The 26,863-nt window shown below is 47.0% G+C and overlaps 1 protein-coding gene across 2 annotated transcripts in view; it reads left to right on the forward strand.

Moving 5' to 3' along the window:
- Positions 1–26,863, forward strand: part of PRKN (parkin RBR E3 ubiquitin protein ligase) — a 759,823-nt gene that overhangs the window by 261,343 nt on the left and 471,617 nt on the right. The window lies entirely within an intron of this gene.

Below are 26,863 nucleotides of genomic sequence, written 5' to 3' on the forward strand. Positions count from 1 at the left end.
TATAGGTATCTGTAGATATCTGAAATATCTGTACCAAACCTAGGTGTCCTAAATCCTCACAACAGAGAGAAACAGACTCTTTTAGGCACAATGTATGTGATATATTTATATATTTATATCCTACTTTAGAATGAATCGAAACAAACCCTAAAAGCGCCAATTCTTCTCAGTTTTTATGAAAAAAATGGTTTGACCAGTTTTTATGAATCTGTCAAATAAATACCATTCTCATGGTCTAAATTAGACAGACATCATAGAGAATATTCTCATTATCAACATGTAGCTATGTGTCCTGTGAAATCTTTACAGGTAATGATGGACAGTTAAAAAATAAAAGGTTAAAGGTAGAACATATCAGTTGTATTTTTGGAAAGCAAATGAGATATTTTATGTAATCTCTCTCTCTCTGGTGCAGAACTACAACCTGCACACTTTATTTAAATTTAGCTTTATGTGTAAATTTTCACTGCTTTGGGACTACTGGGCATATACTGCAGATGTTTTTCCTCCTACTGTGTTGAATCAAATGGAATCCTTAAAGTGAAGACAGTTGGAAAAATACTTTTTTTTCACTTCTGACTCTGTATTTTTCATTACGTGGGTGCAAATTGCTAAAAAGGTCTGAGAGATCTCTGACAGCCAGTCTACATTTTAGAAATTGCAACTAGTCTAGATGTAAATATAATGGAATCTGAAACAATGTTAGCTTTGTGCAATTTTCAATCTGTTGAAAGACTTTCCCGTAGTTGTGTCCTGTTTTAAATAGTTGAGTTAAAGAAAAGAATCAGTAATCATTATCATCTATATGAAAATGTGCTTCAAATGAAAACAGTAGGTTAGCTCCTAATATCCCTATTCAAATTTTATTCACTTAAACAGTCATATGGATGATAATGGGTGTTTTGACTGATTAGAGAATTCAGAATGAGATCTATAGTGATTATGACTAATGTTTTCTGATTAACCAGTCATGCATATAAAAATAATTGGTCTATACTATCACTAACATGTGTAAAGCTCCCACAGCATTAATAGGACAGAAAAAAAGGAGGTAATTCAGGTCCTAAGGAGCTTAAAAATCTAAATGTGGAGAAAGTACAAAACACTGGGATGCATATCAGAGAATGCTACTTTTGTATAAAAACAGTAAAGGGAGAGAACAGTGTTAATACTTTATCTGAATAGTGTTTGTGATGAAATTAGCTTTGAAGAGGTAGAAGAGAGAGAGGGTGTCTCATTGGGATGAAAAGACAGGTCCATCCACAGATCACAAATGAGCAGCCTTTTGCATTTATTTATTTATTTATTTATTGACCAGTAAGAGCTTCGTAATTAAATTAACTTGACAGAGAAAGCCACTAAGCATCTTACCAAGATGGTATCCTGCAATAAATGGCATTGTCTTCTGATATTTGAAAGTGAAAACAGCAAAATAGGGATTGTTTTCTGAATTCTTGCTAAATTTTAGGTTTTACATCAACAACGTTGGTTTGTCATATATTTACATTATACATATATGTATATGCACATATATATAATCACACATTCTGCATAAGTAATCTCACAGGCAAACCAAAGCTACTGGAGCTTCACAAATTTCCACTTGGCAAAAAAGTGCAGGATGGAACATCCTACACTATGAGGGTGTCTATGAGGCTGGATAAATATCAGAACAGGTTGCCCAGAGAAGTTGTGGATTCCCCATCCCTGGGGGTGTCTTAGAATGCAAAACTATCATGACAAATGGGAAATTTACACTGAGAAAAACACAATGCTTCTCAGAAGGGTCTGGTACAGCATATTGCACTTGGCTAGCAGTATACAGCACAGATAGAGAATTGGTTAAAACAAATGAAGTAGACAAGGGTTTGGAGGTTCATTTTAGATTACAAACCAAATTAGAAAAAAAAAGAAAAAAGAAGTATAACCTAGTATAACGTTTAATATGCATTAAAAACAAACAAACAAACAAACAAAAAAGGACAAAGAAAAAAGAAATAACCCTACTGTTCTCAGCAGTTGGAATATTGTGACAAGACTGGGGAGCTACACCTAAAGCCCTTTAAAGAAAACTCCAAGAGAAATGTTTTGAAATCTAAAGATTATTGCATATACGAAAAGAATGACCATATTGGGTTTTAATAGCACAACAAGTAGAAAACTAATATAAAAAGCTTCTGCAAAGAGAAAGAAAATAAATTGTTTTATATATCCTTGGTGGCAGGTAGAGGAAGTAATAGTGTAGTTTCAGCACAGAAAATTAAAACTAAAAATAATATCTTCTTAATGATAAAGATATTGATTGCAATATTAGAGCACAACACCTCAGTAAAGACATTGTGAATTTTCTATGACTGCAGCTGGAAGATTCTTGGGAATCCAGAAAAGAGATATTCCCATATTTTCCTTGAAAGATTCAGTCAAGTATTCTCACCAAATACAGAGAACAATTTAGGTAGACCAGTGTAGCCAAGCAGCTGTTGAAATGATTTTTGCTATGTTGGAACACGTTATCAGAAAAAATTACTGATGCAGATGGAAATGAATCATTTGCCTGCTAATTTATCTCTTCTGAATAAAATGAAAGACAAAAATGTTATGCACTTCTAAGTTAGATTTCTCTTAAGTTTGACATATTGGAGATGATTTCTTAAAAGGCAGCCTATGATCACGTGGTGAAAAATACATTTGTACCTATGAAAAATTCAGCTTTAGCTCTGGTCACCAGAGAGAAGAGATCAGTGCCTGCCTCTCTGCTTCCTGTCATGAGGAAGTTGCAGGCCACACTGAGGTCTCCCCTCAGTCTCCACTTCTTGAGGCTGAACAATCCAAGTGACTTCGTCAGCTCCTTGACATTTCATCCTCTAGACCCTTCACCATTTTCATAGCCCCACTTTGGACACTTCCTAATAATTTTATGTCCTTCTTATATTGTGGTGCACACACTACTTGAGGTAAGGCTGCATGAGCACAGAGGAGAGTGGAACAATCACTTCACTCAACCAGCTAGCAGTGCCGTACTTGATGCACCCCAAGGTATGGTTGGCCCTCCTGGCTGCCAGGGCACACTGCTGGCTCGTATTCAAATTGTCAACCAGAACCCCCAGATCCCTTTCTGAGGGATGTCATCTGCAAGCTTACTATACCTTCAAGTCCTGTATCCAATTCATTTACGAAAAACATTAAAGAGAACTGGCCCTAAAATGGAGCCCTGTGGAACCCCACTAGTGACTGGCTGCCAGCCTGATGTAACCCCAATTACTAGAACCCTATGAACCAAACCCATCAGCCAGTTGTTCAACCATTATTTTATGTATTTATCTAACTATCTAACTGTATGCTGGACATTTGGCCCAGAAGGATACTGTTAGAAACAGTACCAAAAGCTTTGCTGAAATCTGCTAAGATTATGTCGATTGTCTTCTCTGGGTCAACCAGGTCAGTGATCTTGTCATAAAAGGAACTTAAGTTTGTTAAGCATGACTTTCACCTCATGAAACCACATTGGCTGTGACCAATTACTGCAATGTCGTTCAGGTGTTTTTCAAAAACTCACAGAATAATCCCCTCCATAATTTTACCATGTTGCCGACGGAAGGAAGACCCAGCACATCAATACGAGTGAACAGTGAACTTCAACTTTAATGGATAGCTCAGTCGTCTTTTATCTAGTTTGAACATAATCAACTCATACATATTGCAGAAACTAAGCTCAGGATTGGTTAACACTTCCCGGGCTTTTCAGTCTGGTCCTCCTTCTTTTGGCTACCTGTCCCACCTTAGGGACTTTCCCGATGGCCCAAGGGCATCGTGTCCTTGAGCCTGATTGGCTCTCAGCCAGCTGCATACGTGTCAAGGCTCATGTGAGTTGAGTACGGTGCTTCACCAGCCCATTGTCTCCCAACTGCTCAACATTCACATGTCCTGCCTCACTTAACGATTCCTCCACAATTCCCCCGTTTTTATTTTGCAGCAACTATAATCAATATAACTATAAGTAGAAAACGAAGTTCCTCTTTGACGAAGAAAAAACCATCCACCCATGTTCCCAAAAACAGATTTAAACCAACCTTCAAACCAACTATCTTGTACTACAATTTTTTTTTTTTTTTTGCATATGATCCCTTAACCATTTCAAACATCAACAAAAGGATCAGACGCAGAAGCGAGGAATAGGCAAAATGAACTTTGTCCGGTTTGTTTTGCCCATGTGACCCACATATTGGTTTGAGGATCGATTTTGCTTAGGATGGCACTATTACGTCCAACCGTCATTGTCAAAGATAATGCAACCAAAATCCCTTGTGCTGTTAGATCAGCCATGGTTGCTGTTATTCGTACTTGATGACTTTTCTTCAATGGCTGGTTTAACACATCGACTAGGAACCCAGGTTGGCCCTGTAGGGGAAGAGATACACACATAACCTCGCCCCATATAAATCACATCAGCAGGCCCCAGCCATTGTCCCGTTTTCGTATCTCGGTACAGTACTCTCATAATACATTTATTATCATTTTCAGACTTAATGTAATGACGTGTCGCGGGTGGTTCCTCATCATCTCCATGCTATGAACCCCTAAACCCTGCTTAGCAGCGTCATTGTAATCACAGGTATTATTTGTATTTTTGTACCAGTATGGCCTTTTCCAGGTTCCTGTAGCAGGAATCATCTGATATCCACGGCTACGTTCACATTTGTAGCCACCTTTCAGGTTGATACATATTTGACTACAGATACCAGGGTTTTGACATTTATCAAAATCTCCAGTTTCTCTTGTCTACAAACTCAAACCCAGCTGGACAGTCACATTCATTTATGTTGCATTCCTTCAGGGGCTCATCACCCCAGTCCTTGCAGTCTCTCTGCTGGTTACACACTTTATTGATATCTATGCATTCTCCACTTCTGCACTTGAATTTGCCAGGTCCAGAGCGCTGAATAACATCGTTACAGTTTGCTTCATCAGTGCCATCCAGACAGTCTCTCACACCACTGCACTGCCTACTCCTATGAACACAGTTCCCATCTTCACATCTGAACTGGTCTGGCCTGCAAGTCTGAGAAGGGCAGTTAATTTCATCACTTCCACCCTTGCAATCAGGATCTCTGTCATAGTCTTTTTCACCTGAGCCGCACTGCACCTCACTCACATAACACTTCACCAGAGGTGCAGGCTGGCGGCCACACTGCTCCAAAGATACATCCGAGTGGTCGGAGCAGTCACCTTGACCATTGCAGACAAAGCTTTTGGAAATACATTGCCCACTACTGCATGTAAATTCTGCTGCACTACAAGTCACAATGCCGCAATTCTCTTCATCTTCTGCATTGTCACAGTCCTTTTCACCATCACATTTCCAGGACACTGGTGCCCACCGCCCCGCACCTGTGTCACTTATACTACTGCTATTACCCGTGCCATCAGTGTCAGTGGCATCCTCCTGGTACCGTTTCTGTCTTTGCCGCCCCTTACTCTCCCCCTTTTCTTTTTGCCACTGACCATTCACCACAAATGGATGAGACACATGATTACTAGTTAGGAAAGAGCGTGTAACATCTGCTATACGGCTGCAGGTGACCTGCTGGTTTTGGTAATACTCTAGCTGCCTCTCTGCCAGGTCCATGCGCTGCAGCAGGTTCTCAATGAAGTGCTGGAGCCTGGCTTTTCCCTGCAATTCTTTTTCTGTCTCCTCCTCAAACTTGCTGAGGCGCTGCTTTAAGGCCGCGATCATCTCCACTGCCATGTCCACCTGCCTGCTGAGCACCCGCTCCCTCCGCTGCACCTCCTGCTGCTTCTGCAAGAGCTGCACAAAGGCCTCCCGCACCTCCAGCAGCTCCGCCGTCTTCTGGGCCAGCTCCCCGGTCAGCCTGTCGAGCCGCTTCTCCTTCGTCTTGTCCACGGCCTCCACCATCCTGCTGAACTTCGCCCTGACACGCGCGCCGCAGTCGAACCGTCCGCGCTCCCCGCGGCGCGGGCGGTGGAACGGCAGCACCGGGCCGCCCACGGGCAGCGGCTCCAGCCACGGGAAGCCACCCCGCTCCGCGCCGTCCTGCTGCATCCTCCGCCTCGGCGGGGCGGGCTTGGGAAACTTCGGGCACAGGGACCGGGACCGGCCCTGTGGCCGCCCACGGCCGCGCTGCCCCGGCCGGTGCCGGCGCCGGGGCCGGGGCCGGGAGCGGAGCGGCCACGGGAGGCGTTTGCGACTCTTGCCGCTGTTCCGGCCGTTTCCCAGCATGTTGCGTCGACATGCCGCTTCCTTGTGATTGTTCGACTGACAATTTGAGCACCATACTGCCCCAGCTTTGCAGTGTCGTCTCACGTGTCCAAAAGCACCACAACGATAACATCGGCAGCGGTGTGGTAATTGGTTACTAGGGGGTGGTACTGGACCACCGGCGGTTTGCAAAGGAGCAAGAGCTGCAAGGACCTGACTCTGTGTAGACTGAACATGCTCTTTCACAGCCTGTGCCTGTTCTCGCATGCTGTCACCTAATTGTTTTACTGCCTCTACTAACATAGCCTGTGGGCCTACTGGTACCTGAGCCATTCTTTCCAACCCTTCCTCGATTGTCCAAGTTCCCGGTAACGTAGCTAATATACTACGAGTTGAAGGGTTGCAGTTTTGAATTACACACTGCCTTAGAATAGTGCCCTTTAGATAATCAGGTACCCCAGCCGCTTCTATTGCGTTTGCTACTCGATCAATAAACAACCCAAATGGTTCCTCCCTTCCTTGCTTGATGCCCATATAGGATGGTATCCCCCCTGGCTCTCAAATTTGGTCCAAGGCTCTTCGAGCCAATCTCATTGATTCTTTAGCTTTGTCTGGACCCAGCAACGCTTGTGTCTCTAATCTATAATATGGTCCGAGTCCCATCAATTCCTCCAACGTGACACCATACAACGGATCTCCAGGTGCCCTTATCACAGCTACTGCCTCTTGACAAACACTTTGCCAATGCGCATTAAAAAGAAGCTGTTGATGTTGTGTTAGGATCAGCTTCATTATACCACGTATGTCCCCGGGGAGCAATATATTAGTTCCCCAAATATAATCTAACATTTGCCGAGTAGGTTCCCCCTTTAAACCAGAATCATTTACGGTAGATCGCAATTGAGTTAATAGTTTCCAGTCTAAATTTGTCATATTAACGGTCACATTACCCTGTGCATCTGTTGGCGAGTATACTACCGGAAAAGCTTGTGTTAACTGTGCTGCCGTTTCATAATTCCCTTCATGCAGTGCCTCATTTGCTATTTGCCTCCATCGCTCCTTTCCAAGGTCAATAGGGCCTGGGTCAAAAGGCACGTTCAGGTCAACAGGGGGCGTAACAGCAAAGGCCTTCGATAGCTGCAGACCTTCTCTTCCCTGCGCCCCCGTTGTGAAGGGATTTATATTTGATAGAAATGAGTTAGCACTGGTCCTTTCACTTGCTCCTTTCTCACTTTCTATTGGAGCAGTTGGAGCTGTTGGTAGTGAGAGCTCCTCCTCTGCTACAGAGGACATTGTCACAGGCACCCCCGAAATTCCCGAGGCCCCCTGTGTAATAGTAAAAGTTCTAACGGAAGGTGGCAACGGGCGATCTGTTCCTTCCATATTTATTTGCTGTGGATTAACATTATTAACCCTTCTTGGTGGTCCTGACCACTCTGTTGCAGCAGCGGCAACTCTTTGTTCATCTTTATGTGTGGCTAATGCATTAGCCACTACTCTCCATGGCCTCATCAAATCTCCCAGTAAACTTAACATCGTTCCTAACATCATCAAACAATTTATTTCCAAATTTACGCCACTCTGTTTGTTCAAAAAACTGTATCAGGACTTGTAAAACAACCTTTAGCTAGCCCATATACTAATAACCCTGGCAAATCTTTTTCTACAATCTGTATCTAAAATGCTCTGATTTTCTAAAAAGCATTTGAGCAAATAATACGCCGCTTATCTTTTCATACCTTTATATACGTTGATTGCAGCCTTTGCAAAGACCTCGGCGGCGCTTTTCCGGCAGGACCCTAAATAGGCTCATCCCGGGTGCGGGGACTCCCTTTCACCTTCCGAGCTGCAGATCTCGGCGACGCGCGACCGGCGGGATCCTCTCCCGGGTGCGGGGGACTCCACGTCCTTTTCACCTTCCCGGCGCGGGTGCAGGGATTCTTGTCCTTTTCACCTCCTGGGCTGCGTTGCAGGACCGGCTTCTCCTTTATTCCGTACAACCGTGGCCCTGGATCACTGCCAGCAGTGTCCAAATCCTGTTCAGACTTGTCCCTGTTCGGGCGCCAATTTGTTGCCGACGGAAGGAAGACCCAGCACATCAATATGAGTGAACAGTGAACTTCAACTTTAATGGATAGCTCAGTCGTCTTTTATCTAGTTTGAACATAATCAACTCATACATATTGCAGAAACTAAGCTCAGGATTGGTTAACACTTCCCGGGCTTTTCAGTCTGGTCCTCCTTCTTTTGGCTACCTGTCCCACCTTAGGGACTTTCCCGATGGCCCAAGGGCATCGTGTCCTTGAGCCTGATTGGCTCTCAGCCAGCTGCATACGTGCCAAGGCTCATGTGAGTTGAGTACGGTGCTTCACCAGCCCATTGTCTCCCAACTGCTCAACATTCACATGTCCTGCCTCACTTAACGATTCCTCCACATTACCAGACACTGAATTGAGACTGACAGGCCTGTAGTTACCAGGTTCTTCTTTCTTGCCCTTCTTGAAATGGCCTTCTTGGCTATTTGCTGAGGCAATTTGCTCCAGGGCAGACGCATTCTGCAGCGGAGCGGGGGATCGGGCCAGGCAGGGCTAATTTTTCCAGCATCGAGCCTACTTGAGGGAGCCGCTGGGACCCGGCAGCCCTCGTGAGGGAGGCTGATGAGGCAAAGGCGGAGCCAGCAGCACCCCCTCCCCAGCCGTTCAAAACCTGCCCTTAGGGAGCGCGGCGACCATGGCGTGGCGCGGCAGTTCGCAGGCAGGGCAAGCAGGCAGGGCAGAGTGCTCCCCCCCGCCCATACGAACACCTCCTTAACAACAGCCATTAGCTAGGCGATAATGGTCTCCACCAGGCATGGTGCGCTCTCCAGAAAGTCAGTACACACCCAGACCAACTACCCGTTAAAAAATGCAGCAGTTCAGGTCACCAGATGCAAGGAGTGTCTGAGCCTGTTGCTGCCACCAGTGGGAGGCAGAGTAACTGTGTGCGTGAGGTGCAAGCAGGTGGATGACCTGGTCTGCATGGTGGCAGAACTCAAGGAGGGGGTGGAGAGGTTGAGGGCTATTAGGGAATGCGAGCAGGAGATAGACTGGTGGAGCAACTCCCTGCCAGGCCTGAAGGGAAGCCACGGGGATGAGAAACCCCAAATAGTGGTGGACCTCCTGCCCTGTCGCTGTCGGGCAGAGGGAGGGTTCCTTGGAGGTAAAGAGGAATGGAAACAGGTTCCTGCTCGACCTCGCAGGTGAGCAATCCATGAGGCTCCTGGAATGCACTGATAACTTCTTCATCCAAGTGATACAGGAGACAAGGAGAAGTGCTCTGCTGAGCCTCCTTCTCAGGAACGAGGACGGGCTTATTGGGAATGTGAAGGTCAAATGCTGGCTTGCCTGCAGTGACCAAAAAATGGTGGATTTAAAGATCCTTAGGGCTGTGAGGAGGGGGCAAACACTGCGGTAAACAATTTTCACAAAGTGTCACGAGTGCTTGTTTGAGTTTAAAAATTTTTATGCAAAGCATTGTGGTACAACTCTGTTGTGTTGAAAGGGGCAGCAACGGCCTCCCCCACGTGTCCAAAGACAGCCCCCGAGGAGCATGAGCAGCCAGGAACAGCGACTGGGTGCAGTATGGCAGTTTGATGGAAGGAGGGAGGGAGGAAGACTCATGGAGCCACTCCATGCCTGCCCTGAGACAGCCGGCAGGCAGACAGGACGCATGATTGGAGGACTCCATATTGTTCCCGGAGACATAAAGGAGGGCGTCTGGACAGCCACACCATGTCTCTCTGAGGCTACTGGACGCTCAGAGTGTGATTTGGGATGTTCATGAACCTTTCTGCTGCCAGCAGGCCAAAAGAGGTGAACTTTCTCTTCTAGGCAGCACTGGGCAAACCGCACCTAGAGCACAGTGCCCAGTTCTGGGCCCCCCAGCATGAGAGAGACATGGAGAGACTGAAGGAGTCCAAGGCAGAGCCACCAAGATGCTGCAGGAGCACCTCTCCTGCCCGGAGAGGCTGTGAGAGCTGGGGCTGTTCAGCCTGGAGAAGAGGAAGCTCAGGAGGGATGACGTGGAGTTGCCCAAGCCCTCTGAGGAGGGCAGGCCCCCAGCCAGGCCTGTATCCATTGAAACCGTTCCAACCCTTCCAGCCGAGGCTGGGGCCAAGACCCCTCTGCCGGGTGCAGCAGCCTGGGCAGGGTCACGCTGCCCTAGTGCCGGGGAGAGCCCCCAGGGACCCTCCGCAAGGGCCAGGCCTGGGCTTTCTACAGATCTGCCCCCAGCCCGGCAGCAGGTGGCGGGGTGAGGGCCTGGCCCATGGCACTGTGTGGGTGAGGAGTGTCCCTGTGGACATGTCAGCATCCACAGAGCTGTGATGGCTGCAAGAGCCCACAGCACCTACATGTAGGTCTGAGAAACCCTGAGGAGGAAGCCCTTGGAGAACAGCCCTGCGGAGGCCCGTGGCATTGGAGCCAAGCCTGAGAGCCGCTGCACACTAGGGAACTGCACAGGCCTGCCTGCAGGGACAGAAATGTCCCCAGCAGTGCATGGGGCTGAGCAGGGCTGTGGGGAGCAGCCGGTGACCATGCAGCCACAAAACCTCCTCATTTTGTACTCTCACCCATAAGCAAGGGCGCTGGAGCCAGCTGCCTTGATGGCACCTCTGCAGCCCAGTTGGAGGCAAGGAGAGTCCCAGGAGCCTTCACAGCCCCCCAGGGCCCTGGCAGGCAATGTCCAGCCTCCCAACACAGCGTGTTACCCCCAGCCACCAGATGGGCCTACCGTCTCCTTGCAGCATGGACCAGCCCCAGCTGCCAGGGAGCTGGTGTCCCACTGAGCACAGTGTGTCAGGGGAATGTTCAGAGCTTTGAAAAATGTCCCCGCGTCCTCAGCAATTCATCCTGGGGCTTTCTCAGGCAGAAGGTGTTGCACAGCTTCCAGCAAGTCTCCTTCTGCCCACAGCAGGCCCCTCACAGGCCCAGCACGGCCTGGAACTCTCTCAGGATTTTTGGGGATATTGCATCTCCATCTGTCTCTCTGCACTGGTGCTGGAGGCAAATGACACTAGCATCGGTCATGGTCTCCTGGTCCTCCAGGAGTGTGCCCCACACCCCTTGAAGGGATATCTCACCAACCAGAGGGGTTTCAGAGTGACCTGGATCCAGAGAGATGGGAAGTGCCCTGAGCCCTCCAAGGCAGGCGGGAACCCTGCATCCCATAGGGTGTCTTGTCCTTTTGACAACCACGTGGAACCTCAGAGCTCTCCTGTCTGTATCTAGCCCTCAGTGTGGAGGAAGAGGACAGGAGCTTTCCAAGGCCTTAACTTTCTCCAGCCACTAAACCTTGAAGAGACATATGCTGTTGTTGCTCAGGAAGGCACAGCAATGGAAAAACTGGGCAGGCTGGGTTAAAAAAAAAAAATAGAAACAGTCACGAGGGCTTTTTTTTTTCAGTTTAAAATTTCTTTATTCAAACCATTGGGGTATGACTGTGTTGTGTTGAAGGGGGCAACCTGGACTTGGTTTACTTTGAAAGATCTGCCAGGAGTTATCTGAGAAGTCCCAGCAGATCTGAGTTCATGCTCGCAGGTGACTGGAAGAGAAAAAAAGGGGTCTGATGTTAGTTCGAGAGCAGAGCAAGTGTAAGAAATCAGTGGAAAACTCTGTAGTGTGACAGGAGAGTGCAAAGATCTGGAGAGACGTGAAGCCAACTAAAGGGAAACAATGGATGATAGGGACACACACAAAGCAAGAGTTTTCATGTTTGACCATCAGGCCTTTTTAAAGCCTGCGATGGAAATTCTGGAGCTTGCAGCCAACCAATAATCCCATCTCTGAAAGACTTGGCTGTTGAAGAATGGAAGGTAAAGCTGCTTACCTGTGCCCAATAAGTCTTCTCCTGTTTTCAAGGCATTTCTCAGAGCTGGTCTTGCAACTGAGGAGTTGCTTGGCAGGTGCTCTTGAGGCCTTTCAGCACTGACTCTAGGACTTAGCTCTAGGAAAACAACAGAAGCATGCATGAACTTCTGTGCATCCAGCATGCGGACTGGATCCAAATCAGGGATGTTGGATGGAATAGCAGTGAAGAGAGAAATACTGTATAGTTTAAGATTGAAACAAAAATGAACAAACAAACAAAATGTTTGTACTCACCTATTTACCTTATTTGTGAGGCATCTTCTAATGTCCTTCTGCGTCAAACACTGTTTGTCTGACCTGTCTATTTTTGCTTCTACACGTGCTAGTTGCAGCAGAGTCTCCCGCTGCAAGCTTTGTGTTCTCTCCACTTCTGATTTCAGAGATGCGATTTGCTGTTCCTGATGCTTTCTAACAGCCATTTCTTGGATGTTGATTTGCTCTGATTCGGCTTGAGAGACTGCCGGCATCTGAAACATATAATGCAACTTCAAGAACCAGGAAGAGAACGGCATTGCCGCCCTGACATGTCCATGCCACACAGCCAGTTCCCATACCCAATGGAAAAAAGACAGCCCCACTCAGTGAAGGAAGCATGCCTCCTCCCGACCAACAACAGTGTCGGAAACAACTAAATGTTTTTCCTTTATTTTACTTCAGAAGAAACACTGTTCTTCCTCTTATTTTTAGGTGAAAGCTAGTATGAACAGACTTTCCCATCTCTGTATTGAAGGGGGTGAGGAAAAGGCAGCATATTTCTCATGCACACAGATCATGCAACGCACCCGGAGGCACTTTCATGCACCTATTTTCAGCTCTCTAGCTTCCCTATAGGGAAGCCAAAGTTACTGCATTACCAATGAGAACTATCTGCCTAAAATAAAATACCTAACAACAACAAATGAATGCAATGTTGATACAGATCCAAACAGTACATGAATTTACCGGAAAAAGATGACTGAGTTCTTGCTTCTTTCTCATTTCTTGGGTTCTTTCTTTACTCCATCTTTGATGGTGTATTCTCTCAACCACCCTAGCAGTCTCTAATTGAAGCTTAAGGGAAGCCACCTGCTCTTGCAGCTTCTGTTTATCATCTTCAAGCTGCAGCAACAGTTCATGTTGCACTTCCAGCTCCGCAGAAAGATCACGTCCCTGTATGCAGTAGAAAAACAATCTCCCTTAATCAGAGGGCTCTAAGATCTCTAAGTTATGGGAAACTTAGACAGATGTATTAATGGCAGTCAGGGCTGAAATCCACCCAGGTTGTATTTCAGCCAAGGAAAAGACATGTAAAGTAAGCACAACTTTCAAACCCTTGCTGACAAGACTGCTCCGGTTTCCATCCTTCCTTTCTTTCTAGAAAGGCCTCATGGCAAAGGCACTCAACTCCTTCTACATCATTATACAACTTCCGTGCCTGTGAAACACAATGATTCTCACTCACACACACCTGTGTGAGAATGTCCTCCCAGCGTGGGGAGAAGACACAAGAGGCTCGAGGCCTTGCCTCATCCTTACCTAAAGGGATAGCAAGCCATGCCTTACCAGGCTGCAGGAAACAAAAGGTTACTTCTGTTTCTCAAGAACTCCACTAACAGAGAATGAGGTCTTCATCTTTGTGTCGAGACTGAGAGGAGAAATAACTTGCAAATAAAGCAAGCCCAGAGACGTTGTGCAGAGCGTGCCTTGCAATATCACAGAACAGCCAGCGGATGAGATCATTGGAACAACAGCGAGTCTTGAAGGAGCACAAGCTGCTTCGTTCTTACTCCTCCAGATGTTACTCCCGACCCACAGCCTTGTCCCTAAGTCTCAGAATGAGCTTCCTGAAGAGCCATTTGTTTTACAAGGAAAAAAGGGGAGAAGGCAAGAAGAGAAAGGAGATCACTGGAACACTACTCTAGGGCCTGAGTAAGTGCTTCCACTCTGCTGTGGAAGCACGGTATCGCCTCCTACGTGTGACTGAAACCTGTTGGGTTTGTTGATGTTTCAGATAAAAGCTTGCTGTAGTGGAAAATGAGTGTTAATGACGATGTAACTTTTAACATCTTCAAACAAATCTGTCTTGCATTTGTTCTCAGATTATTTCTTCTCTTGCAGTATTTAGAAGAAAAGAACAGCTTCACCTCTAATAAGCTGTTCACAGATGGTGTATACCTTAGCATTAGCCTTGTCCAAGTCCTCTTGCAATTTCGAGTTTTCTTCCTCCAGGTAACGGCATGTGTTCGTAGAAACAAGCAGTGATGTTTCTGCCTCCCACAGCTTACTGGAAGCATCAGCAAGTTTTCCTTGCAGCTGTGTGACTGTTCCCTAGAGAAACAATGGTAGGAGAGCGTGAAGAAAAATGTAAGAAGCTAAAGGCTGTATTTTACTTTTACTTACTAGTTCCTATGCCTATTTCAGTTTTCCAAGTGAATTGCAAAGGGAAATAAAACTGTAGAGGAGAATCATGCGATGATCCTCATCCTCGCCGAGGTGACTGCTGACCAAAACGGGCAAACAGGGTGTGGCACATCAGTCAGGGCAGGGCACGCTCGGACAGGGCTTGAGCAGAGCAGCCCTCCGCACTCGGGAGAATCGCTTGTCTACCAGCTGTCTACCTATAGCCAAACCAGGCATGGTCTGCGCTAGGCAGAAAGCTCCTTCTAGAAAGTCTGTGGCCACCCAGACTGAGTGCCTGCTCAAGAAGGCAGCAGTTCAGGTCTCTGGATGCAGGGAGTGCCTGAGCCTTTTGCTGCCATCTGAGAGCAGCAGCGACACCGTGTGTGTGAGGTGTGAGCAGGTGGATGGCCTGGTCAGCCTGGTGGCAGAGCTCAAGGAGGAGGTGGAGAGGTTGAGGGCTATCAGGGAGTGTGAGCAGGAGATAGACTGGTGGAGCAACTCCCTGCACGGCCTGAAGGGAAGGCACGGGGATGAGAAACCCCAAATAGTGGTGGACCCCCTGCCCTGTCGCTGTCGGGCAGAGGGAGGGTTCCTTGGAGGTAAAGAGGAGTGGAAACAGGTCCCTGCTCGGCGTCGCAGGCAACCCCCCTCCCTACTGGCCCTGCCTTCCCAGGTGCCCTTACACGACAGGTTTGAGGCCTGGGAGCTTGAGAGACTGGTGGGTGAGGACATGGCTGGATGAAAGTCCACCCAAGAGGTTGCCTAGGGCAAGGAAGTTGACTCCACACCTCAAGACTGCCTCTTTCTTAAGAAAGCAGAGTAATCATTGTAGGCGACTCCCTTCTCAGGGGAACAGAGGGCCCTATATGTCATCCTGACCCTACCCATAGGGAAGTCTGCTGCCTCCCTGGGGCCTGTGTCAGGGATGTTGACAGAAAGCTTCCCAGCCTGGTTCGCCCCTCTGACTATGATCCTCTTTTGAGAGTCCAGGCTGGCAGTGATGAAATTGCTGAGAGAAGCCTGAAGGCTATCAAACGGGACCTAGGGGACTGGGACGATTAGTAGAGGGAGCGGGAGTACAGGTGGTGTTTTCGTCTATCCCTACGGTGGCAGGGAGGGGTACAGACAGGACACGGAAAGCCCACCTGATAAACACGTGGCTCAGAGGCTGGTGCCAGCACTTTTTTTTTTTTTTTTCTTTTTTGACCACGGGGTGCTTTCCTTGGTACCTGGCCTGATAGCTGCGGACGGGTCCCACCAGTCTCTAAGGGGAAAATGGATCGTAGCCCAGGAACTGGCGGGGCTCATTGAGAGGACTTTAAACTAGGTAAGAAGGGGCATGGGGATGAAATGAGGCTCATTAGAGATGAGCCTGGGGGAACATTGTCAGGGCTGGGGAGCAGGCAATGGCCCAACTGAAGTGCATCTGCACTAGTGCACGCAGCATGGGCAACAAAGAGGAGGAGCTGGAAGCCATCGTGCAGCAGGCAAGCTATGACTTGGTTGCCATCACTGAAACGTGGTGCAACCACTTCCATGACTGGAGTGCTGCAAGGACTGGCTATAGGCTCTTCAGAAGGGGCAGGCAGCACAGAAGGGGTGGTGGTGTGGGTCCCTATATTGGAGTGTCTTGATGTTGTGGAACTCAAGGCTGGGAATGATAAAGTTGAGTCCCTATGGGTTAGGATCGGTGGGAAGGCCAACCAAGCAAGCCTCCTGGTTGGGGTCTGTTACAGACCGCCGAACCAGGATGAGGAGACAGATGAGGTGTTCCACAAGCAGCTGGCAGAGGTTGTGCAATTGCCAGCACTTGTTCTCATGGGGGACTTTAACTTCCCAGACATATCCTGGAAATACAGTACAGCTCACAGGAAGCAGTCTAGGAGGTTCCTGGAGAGCATGGAAGATAGCTTCCTGGCACAGTTGCATATTAGGAAGAACTTATTTACGGAAAGGGTTGTTAGGCATTGGGTTCCCTGGGCTGCCCAGGGAACTGGTTGAGTCACCATCCCTGGAGGTATTTAAAAGATGTTTAGATGTGGAGCTTAGAGATAGGGTTTAGTGGAGGACTTGTTAGTGTTAGGTTAGAGGTTAGGTTAGGACTTGTTAGTGTTAGATGATCTTGGACTAGGTGATCTCTTCCAACCTAAACGATTCTGTGATCCTGTGAGTTTAGAGCAAGGATATGCTGCTTGCCAAACCATTCTGGAGTACCAGCAGAAATGGAAGAAAACAGAGCCAACCCAAGTGATGGCCTCCCATGCAGGTAGCTTATACCTGCTAAATTCTCAAATGTCAAATGACTTTGCGAGCTGCTCCCCTTTATGTTATTCTTTGTCTGTGTTCACTTTTTTTTTTTTTTTTTTCCCCACTTTGTCAGTCTTGCATTTTAAGACATTACTCACTGTTTCTTGGATGGCCTTGTTCCGCATGCCTTCCAGCTGCTGACAGAGTGAAAGGTTTGTCTTTTGGAGCTGGGACAGTTGCTCCTGCAGAACTTCCTTCTCTGCAGCCTCTTTTTTCAAATGAGCTTTGTGAGGGCATAGAGCATGACATTTCTTTGCCTGCTTCCTGACCTCCTCTATTGTTCGTTCTGCTGATTGTAAAAACAATGTCTTCTCCTGGAGCAGTTCTTTCAATTGCTCAACTTCCTTCTCAAGCCTACTAGCTTTCCTTTCAGCTTTGCTCAGCTGCTGAGACAAGCTCTTGTTGCTTTCTTGCATCTCAGAGATGTCGCGATAGAGCTTTTCTTGCAAACACAGCTCACGTTCTCTCTGAAACATTTGCTCAGCAGCACTTTTGGATGTCTGATGTCCGAGGCTTGGGGAGAAAGCGAGCAAGTCAGACTTTGGCTTCACTGTTCTTTCTGTGTCCTGTTCAAAGTCAAGGAATAAACATTGACAAAACTTAAGCAAGTCCACTCAAAAGAGGATATAATGGAAGCATTTTATAAAACCAGAAGACTGTCACCAGCTTGACTTCAGACTCTAAAGCAGTTTTCATCTACACAACTCTGAATTTGGCATTATTCACAGAAAAGTCTCATTTTACACTAGCGCATAATATACACCAAAAATAAAGATGCTGATTTAAAGCCCTTGCTTTCACATACCTTGCTCCCAGAGCTTTCGCTACTATGCTGGACAGCTTCTTCTTCATCTGATGGCAACTCAGAGTTACCAGCCTCTGAGCGTACATCAGGCTCTGAGTGTACATCAGGCTCATCTAGGTTAAAACCACATATTTTTGGAACCAGTGTGAGTTAAAACAACTTCTTGATGCCTACAGTGCTTTCTGAATCGTCATGCTTTGAGCAAAAATCTTATCACAGACACGTCTCCAAACTCATGGAATCTTGAAGACAGGACTATTTCAATACAGGCTCAAAATGCATCTGTCTTCCTGCTGGGAAGCTCTTTTCGTCTGGTGCATACTTCTTTTTCATGCACCAGGGAGATCACTCCAAGTGATAAGAAACAAGACAAAAGGGAACAACTGTCTAAAGAGCTCTGCTGCTTTCCAGGGACAATGCCTAGCAGTTCATTTTTTTCTGAATTCTACAGCACAAGACCTAATAATTTCCAAATATCATGTCTCCACTGTGCTTTAGACTGCCCACAGAAAGTGGACAGTTCTACGGGTGTAGCTATTAGCATCGAAATAGCCAAATAAATTTCCCCCTTTTGTTGTTGCTGTTGTTGGTGGTGGTAGTTTGCTTTTTCTCCAAAGGGGAATCTGAGAGGCAGGCCACGGCGCTCTGAGTGGACACTGAGCACACAGAGGAGTGCCCACAAAGCCTCCCAAGCTACGTGTCTGGGTAGCAGCAAACAGGTGTCTTGTGCTGGCCCACTCAGCTCCTCCACTGAACACAAGCGTGAACACAGCAACCCACCACAAGGGCAGGTGACAGGCCTTTTGCCCATAGCCTCCTCCATGCTGGAGAGTCCTACCTGCTCTCTCCAGAGTGGATGCACATTGTCTGGCTTCAGCAGCTCCTGCCCCATGGCCAGCGCTGGATGCTTGCGACCCTTTCTCACTGCATGGAGCAGCTTCTCTCTCATTTTCCTGCTCTCTGCAGCCCACGGGTTGCACGCAAGGGCTGTGCCCAGAAAGAAAGAAGACATGTTTGTTCAGTTGCACACGATGCCCATTGGCATTAATAATGGCCCTTCATTGGCCACTCTTTCCTGATTGACGGCAAACTGTGAAAGAGCAGCACACACTTCCTAGAATTACTTATCTTTCTCCTGTACACTACTGTTTACCAGCAAGCAGTTTCTCAAAGCAAGGCTGCTATGCAAGATGAGGCATTTACAACCCATTTCATCTTTGGCTGGAAGTCTGGCTTGCATTATATTTATTGTACAGAACCCTCTAAGGACGCTTTACTCCCAGAGGTGCTGACGGCCCACAGTGGACTTAGGCACCCTTTTTGCTGGTTCCACTGGATACTGGCAAAGAGAGACAGGGGCTGCAGGGGAAAGAAATGACGTCCAGATCTGGCGCCCAGTTGTTCTGGGAGATGTCTGTGGACAGCACAGGGTGTGCAAGGAGGCATCATGAGCCCAGCCACCATCCTCAGGGCATGTGCTGATTTTCCCTGATTTGTATGTATTAAGCACATGCAGCTGCCCTTGAGATCAGACACCAACAGGCACAAAAATAGGCACAAGAGGTGGGGCACAGCTGAGGCATGTCCCAACGAGTGCCTGCCCGCCCAGCACTGCCCCGTTACCTGTTGTCCTTGTCCTGCTGGGCGATGCCATCCTTCTTTGCCTGTAGCTGCTCTAGGGCCGATTCGCCACAGGCAGCCATGGGGTGCTGCAAGTCCATGTGCGGTGCCCGGACCTCATTCCTAGTATCGCTCCTCAGCCTGCGTAGCAGCCGCTGGATCTTCTTCATGTTTCAGAAGAAGAGGGCGCTGTACCACCTCGCCTCACCGCTGGGCTCGGCAGATGCTTGTGGGCGCAGGCGGCCAACAGAGGAACTGAGCCCTGGGGAGCAGCAGGGCCCAGGTCACTGCCACTGGCTGAACCTCCAGCAGCAGCAGCAGCAATACCACCACCAGCAGTAGCACCAGTACCAGCAGCACCAATGCAACCACCACCAGTGCCAACAGCAGCACCACTACAACGAGTACCAGCACTGCCAGGACCAGAAGGCACTGTGCCTGTGGGGGCTGTGCAAGTGCCTCAAGTCCGCTGAGCTCTTTATGACATCATCAGGGGCTTGGTGACACCTTGCTGACACCTTAAAGTGCCAGCAGGCGGGGCTGGTAGTGGCCATCTTCTCCTCGCAGAGGGGGCTATGTGTTTGTAACCTCTCTGCATTCACACGGGCCTCATGGCCAAAGGAGGAACCCCTCATGTGCCTCCAGAAGCACGGGCTTGCCCGAGGCCGCTGCTCCAAAACTCCCGGCACTCTGCATGCCCTGCAGACCCATCATCATCATCCCCTCCTCTCCCAGCATCTGTGCAGCGCTCATCTGCAGGGTGTAGATGGATGGTCTTAGTAGAGCAGGCATGTGCTTGCAAGGCTCCTTAGAGGCATGAAAGAAGGCACCTCAACAGCCACACTGTGTTTCTCTGAAATGACTGAAGACTCGGTGTATGGTCTGGGACATTCACAACCTTTTGATGTGTCTCCCTGTGCATTCCTGCATGTCAGGACAAGAGGCAATGGCTGCAAACTGAAATACAGGGTATTCCATCTAAACATCAGGAAGCACTTCTTTACTGTGTGGGTGAATGAGCACTGGCACAGGTTGCCCAGACAGGCTGCGGGGTCTCCCTTCTTGGAGGTCTTCAGAAGCCTTCTCAATGTGGTCTTGGACAGAGGTGGATCTAAGTGGCCACGCAGCATAAAATTCTGTTTCTCCCTCCTGCCCTGTCTACCAGCCCTCATGTAGCCCTTCCACATGCTGTTTGGAGAGACCATCCAGAGAAAAAACTGTACTGTCAGAAAGCTCCTGTATTTGGGTGGAAGTCCAAGGAGGAATGCACGACAGCTTGGGTTTAGACACACCAGGACTTCCCTGGTACTGACGTTTGTTCTGCGAGGCCAGAAAGGCCTTTGACACTTTGCCGAAGTCCTCACTTTGCTGCAGGGTGACAATTCTGGAGGTCTTACGGACCTGACCTCTTAAGTAATGAACAAACACATGTTGTCCAGTGTTTTGCCCACACTGGGGACACAGGCAAGTGGGAAGAACCATGACACTTGACTGGAAGGCGTGGGGCAAAGAGGCCTATGATGACCCCATAGCTAAACTAATTAAAGCTGTGCTTTTCTACAACAACTGCGTCTGTGCTGCATAGGCTTGGTTTCCTCACCCTCCTGGCTGGTGCAAATGTCCTTGCTACAGCTGTGCAGAGCATGCTGCATAGTATCTTGTCACAATGTAGTATCTTGGCACGGTGCTCTCTCCAGGAAGACGGTATACACCCAGACCGACTGTCCGTCCGAAAATGAGGCAGTTCAGGTCACTGGATGCGGGGAGTGTCTGAGCCTGTTGATGCCATCGGCGGGAGGCAGAGTAACTGTGTGCATGAGGTGCAAGCATGTGGATGACATGGTCTGCATGGTGGAGGAGCTCAAGGAGGGGGTGGAGAGGTTGAGGGATATCAGGGAGTGTGAGCGGGAGATAGACTTGTGGAGTAACTCCCTGCAGGGCCTCAAGGAGAGGTACTGGGGTGAGACACCCCAAATGGGGGTGGACCCCCTGCCCTGTCGCTGTTGGGCAGAGGGAGGGGATCTGGGAGTTGAGGAGGAATGGAAACAGGTCCCTGCTCGATATTGCAGGCGATGCCCTCCCCTTCCAGCCCCACCTTCCCAGGTGCCCTTACGCAACAGGTTTGAGGCCCTGGAGCTTGAGAGACCGGTGCGTGAGGAAGAGGTAGAAAGTGTTCCCAGGAGGATGCCTAGGGCGAGGAGGTCGACTCCATGCCTCAGGACTGCCTCCACCAAGAAAGACAGAAGGGTTATTGTTGTGGGAGACTCTCTTCTTAGGCGAACAGAGGGCCCTATTTGTCGGCCTGACCCTACCCGTAGGGAAGTCTGCTGCCTCCCTGGGGCCAGGGTCAGGGACGTTGCCAGGAAGCTCCCCAACCTGGTACGCCCCTCAGACTATTATCCTCTTGTGATAGTCCAGGCAGGTAGTGATGACATTGATGACAGAAGCCTGAAGGCTATCAAAAGAGACTTTAGGGGGCTGGGACGGTTAGTGGATGGAGCAGGAGTGCAGGTAGTATTTTCGTCCATCCCTACGTTGACAGGGAGGGGTACAGAGAGGACACGGAAGCCCACCTGTTAAACACGTGGCTCCGGGGCTGGTGCCTACGCAGAAATCTTGTTTTTTTTGACCATGGGGCACTTTACTCGGCACCAGGCCTGATGGCCGCAGACGGGTCCCTATCTTTTAGGGGAAAAAGGATCCTGGGCCATGGGCTGGCGGGGCTCATTGAGAGGGCTTTAAACTAGGTAAGAAGGGGCATGGGGCTGAAGAAAGGATTGTTGGAGCTGTGCCAGGGGGAACAATAGCAAGGCCGGGGGATAAGGCAATGGCCCAGCTGAAGTGCATCTACACCAATGCACGCAGCATGACTAACAGACAGGAGGAGCTGGAAGCCATCGTGCAGCAGGCAGGCTATGACTTAGTTGCCATCACGAAGACATGGTAGGACCAGTCTCATGACTGGAGTGCTGCAATGACTGGCTATAAGCTCTTCAGAAGGGACAGGCAGCACAGAAGGGGTGGTGGTGTGGCTCTCTATATTAATAGAGAGTCTTTCGATGTTATAGACCTCGAGGCTGGGAATGACAACGTCGAGTCCCTTTGGGTTAGGATCGGCAGGGACAACAAGGCTAGCATCCTGGTCGGGGTCTGTTATAGACCGCCGAACCAGGATGAGGAGACGGATGAGGAGTTCTACAGGCAGCTGACAGAAGTTGCGAAATCTTCAGCGCTTGTTCTCGTGGGGGACTTCAACTTCCCTGACATATCCTGGAAGCACAACACAGCCCAGAGAAAGCAGTCTAGGAGGTTTCTGGAGAGCGTGGAGATAGCTTCCGGACGCAGCTGGTTAGTGAACTTACCAGGGGTGGTGCCCCGCTAGACCTTCTCTTCACAAACAGAGAAGGACTGGTGGAGGATGTGATTGTCGGGAGCTGTCTTGGGCAGAGTGACCACGAAATGGTGGAGTTCACTATTCTTGGCGAGGCCAGGAAGAGGACCAGTAAAACCTCTGTATTGGACTTCTGGAGGGCTGACTTTGAGCTGCTCAGGACACTGGTTGGTAGAGTCCCTTGGGAGGCAGTTCTGAAGGGCAGAGGGGTCCAGGAAGGCTGGGCGCTCTTCAAGAGGGAAATATTAATGGCACAGGAGTGGTCTGTCCCCACGTGCCCAAAGGCGAGTCAGCAGGGAAGAAGACCAGCCTGGCTCAACAGAGAATTGTGGCTTGATCTTAGGAGAAAAAAGAGGGTTTATAATCTTGGAAAACAGGCAGGCCAGTAGGGAGGACTATAAGGATGTTGCGAGGCTGTGCAGGGACAAAATTAGAAAGGCCAAAGCTCATCTGGAGCTCAATCTGGCTACTGCCGTTAAAGATAACAGAAAATGTTTTTTATAAATACATCAACACAAAAAGGAGGACTAAGGAGAATCTCCATCCTTTACTGGATGCGGGGGGAAACTTAGTTACAAGAGATGAGGAAAAGGCGGAGGTGCTTAATGCCTTCTTCGCCTCAGTCTTTAGCGGCAATACCGGTTGTTCTCTGGATACCCAGTACCCTGAGCTGGTGGAAGATGGGGATGGGGATGGGATGGGGAGCAGCATGTGGCCCTCACTATCCACGAAGAACTGGTTGGTGACCTGCTACGGCACTTGGATGTGCACAAGTCGATGGGGCCGGATGGGATCCACCCAAGGGTACTGAGAGAACTGGCAGAGGAGCTGGCCAAGCCCCTATCCATCATTTATCAGCAGTCCTGGCTATTGGGGGAGGTCCCAGCTGACTGGCAGCTAGCAAACGTGACGCCCATCTACAAGGAGGGCCAGAGGACTGACCCGGGAAACTACAGGCCTGTCAGTTTGACCTCAGTGCCAGGGAAGCTCATGGAGCAGATCATCTTGAGAGTCATCATGACCATCCATGAACTAATGTTTACTCTGGTCCTTCTTTTGCTGTTAACATATTTTAAAAGCCCTTTTTACTATCCCTGACAGTACTGGCTAGCTTCAACTCTAATTGAGTTTTGGCTGCATAAATTTTCTCCCTTCAAAGGCAAACAGCATCTCTGTACTCCTACCATGTTCCCTGACCTTGCTTCCAGTGGCCATACTTTTTCCTTTAGTTGTCCTCCATCCACCAATGTATGTAACTGCAAACAGACTACTAATTATAATTTAATTTATTTATTGTTCTAACGCACACCTTCAGTATTAGAATCAGCACTTAAAGGACTTCCAATTTTTTTTTAGCTTGTAATTTGCTGTGTCTGCACATTCTTGCTGAGTACCAATGTTATAAAATATTAATGGAGACCTTTATGAAAACCTATAGACCATGATTGAATGAGGAAAGACGAGGTTGTAAGGTTGGTGCTGCAGCCATTTGAGTGATTACTGGCATGGTGCCATAATTACAATTCTTATTACTACTGCTACGTCAGAGCTAATGCATAAAGTAGATTTCTTTGTCCTTGTTTCTCTCAGTTCCCCTCTGAAAAACTATTCAAGGGGATACAGTCTCAGCCAAGGGCCTTGCTAAAACTCACGGTGATAAGTCAGTAAAGAGTTTTAATTCTTGTCATCAATGTTGTACACTGTGCCAACTTTTAACATTTGCGTATTTAATTCAGTCTCTCCTCCTGGTGATGCTTCTCAGGACATACACTGAATAAAGTAACTGCACTTGGTGAGACTGAGATCAGCATATGTGTATAAAATGGTGAATAGATTGCTGAATATCTTCTTTACTCTTTTCTCCTCATATCAGAACATTCCTCAAGCAGTGATCTGCCTCTCTGGCAGCCTCTCTGGTAGTAGGAGACATTTCAAAAGTTATTCTGGGCGTCTGCATTGCTTAACTGCTCTGATTCATTATGCTATAAATTTCTTTCTTGTTGTGTTTCAAATTTGTGCATCAGGGATGTGTATAGGGGGTACTTTTTAAATTCATGAAAAAATAAAAAAAAAAAAAAAGAAAGTGCTAAGAAATATAAATATTGAGTAAATGTAGCCTGTTTTTGCAAGGAGTAAATACGAAGCTAATGCACAAGATTTATCCTTTACAGTAAATCATCAGTATGTCTCATTTTAGGCTTCTCGTATGACTGCTGTTTTTTTACTGCAGTGTTCAGTCATGCTGATTTATGCCATACTATCTCGTGAATATTTTGCAGACTCTTATCAATAATACAGTTTTATCTTTGGGTGCAGATGTAATGAACTTAGAACAAATAGCAGGCAGAAAGTATGATTTCTGCCTCAAGTAGTTTTCTGCTTGAAACAAACTTGATATAAAATGTCAGACATACACAAGACATCAGGGAATGGTGGATTGGATCAGGAAAGGCATCAGCCCAATTAACAAAATATTTTATTCCATAAGGGCTTATGTACTCAATAAGATGTTTCTGTTTGACTGGAAAGATTTCATTAGAGTCATAGCAGGAATCCATCCAGGAGGTAGGAGGAATCAGGACAGTGAACAGTGGTATCACATATTTTTACTCAGGATAGGTGCTTCTGCATGTGAACAGAAGAAGCAGCCGTCAAATTAGATCTCAAAGATCACGCAAGAAAACATAACAATGGTAGAGCACTGTTGATACCAGACTTGGCTCTCATCTCACTGCCTGCAGCTGAAACCAAGTCAGGAGTAATTGACTGGAAGCATCTTGTTTATGGTGGGCCTCATGTAGCAATGGCATACTCGCTTACTTAAGTCATTAAATACTTCCTTCAAATTATACTAAATTTACTGCCCTTTTGTTTTGTTGCTTGACCTGCTGATCCTTCATGAAGGAATTACCAAAAGTAAAATACAATTATTTGCCAGTGTATGCCTTCTCATTTTCAAAACTGTATTTTAGATTTGTGTGTGTGTGTATTCTAGCTCAAATTGTAGCTAATGTAAAACTGTTCTTGGTCCTACTGTTAGGCATGTTGTGTAAAATATGAGTAAATAGACATCCAAATGTTCAAAATTTTGATAAATTTAGTTTGGAGTCACCTCTCAACATTGTACCATATATTATTGAATAGTTCAGCCTATGTCTCTTTATCTTTAGCTGAACTATTTTTATCTTAGAACTGTGTTATAGATTGATTTGAGAAGTATGCTCTCAATTGTTTTGAGTTGCAGTTGTTCATGTGTACATTATGTGTGAAAGGGTGGATGTGTGCTAATTTTCTGTGAAGTCTAAATTCATTTGAAATTCTGTTATGTTTTGTGTTAAGTTATAGTAATTAATAATTCCCAGGGAAGCATAATGAAAATACTTGATAGATCAGTTTACTAAAATCATTTATGCTTTTGAAAACTCAAAAAAAATGATACGTGTTAAAACCATGTGTTACAAAATTTGCTCCTTCATTAGTGTTCATCTCTGAAGACATCTACATCTTTTTTCTTAGAAAAAAAGTTTTGGATGACAGTTCTCTGAGGTTGACTTTTGGAAACTAGTTGCACATAAACGTTGGACACCTATGAACATTAAACATTAAATTCCTATGGATTTTCAGTAGCAGAATGCAGGGACTTACATTTATCATGTGAAGGATGTGTAAAAATAAAGTAAATCAGTCTTGTTGAAAAATATTATTCCTGATGATATATACATCATATATATGGTCTCAGTTCAAGTTCTGATAATAAGCTTGAGTGTCTGAATTTGGAGATGACTAGTCTACATTAAAACCACATTATGAATCTTCCTTCATTTTCTAAGGGATAAGAATAATCATCCTACAAAGTGGTTTACTCAAAACAGTGACCAGGATTGCAAGTGAAATCACAGTCATTAGCAATGCCTCAGGCTTACACAATTCTCCATGTATTCTATAGTTTCCCAAAATAGAATGTGTTTCATTTCACTTTCTTTGAAAATTGACTTGGCAGAAGTTTACAAATTTTTCTAGGCAATATCACTGCCAGCAAAAATAAACAAATTATTTTTGTTATTCCACAAATAAAACTAGATTTACTAAATTAAATATTTTTTTCTTCCTGTGATATCAATCAAACTAATATTTTAAACTTTATCCAAGGAAATATTCATGCAATTCAGACTCAAACTTGCAGCTAGACAAATCTAGATTAGAAGTGAGACGCAAATTATGGAGAGAAATTAATCTTA

The sequence above is a fragment of the Anas acuta genome, chromosome 3 (genome assembly GCF_963932015.1).
Source record: "Anas acuta chromosome 3, bAnaAcu1.1, whole genome shotgun sequence".
NCBI classification, from domain to species: domain Eukaryota; kingdom Metazoa; phylum Chordata; class Aves; order Anseriformes; family Anatidae; genus Anas; species Anas acuta.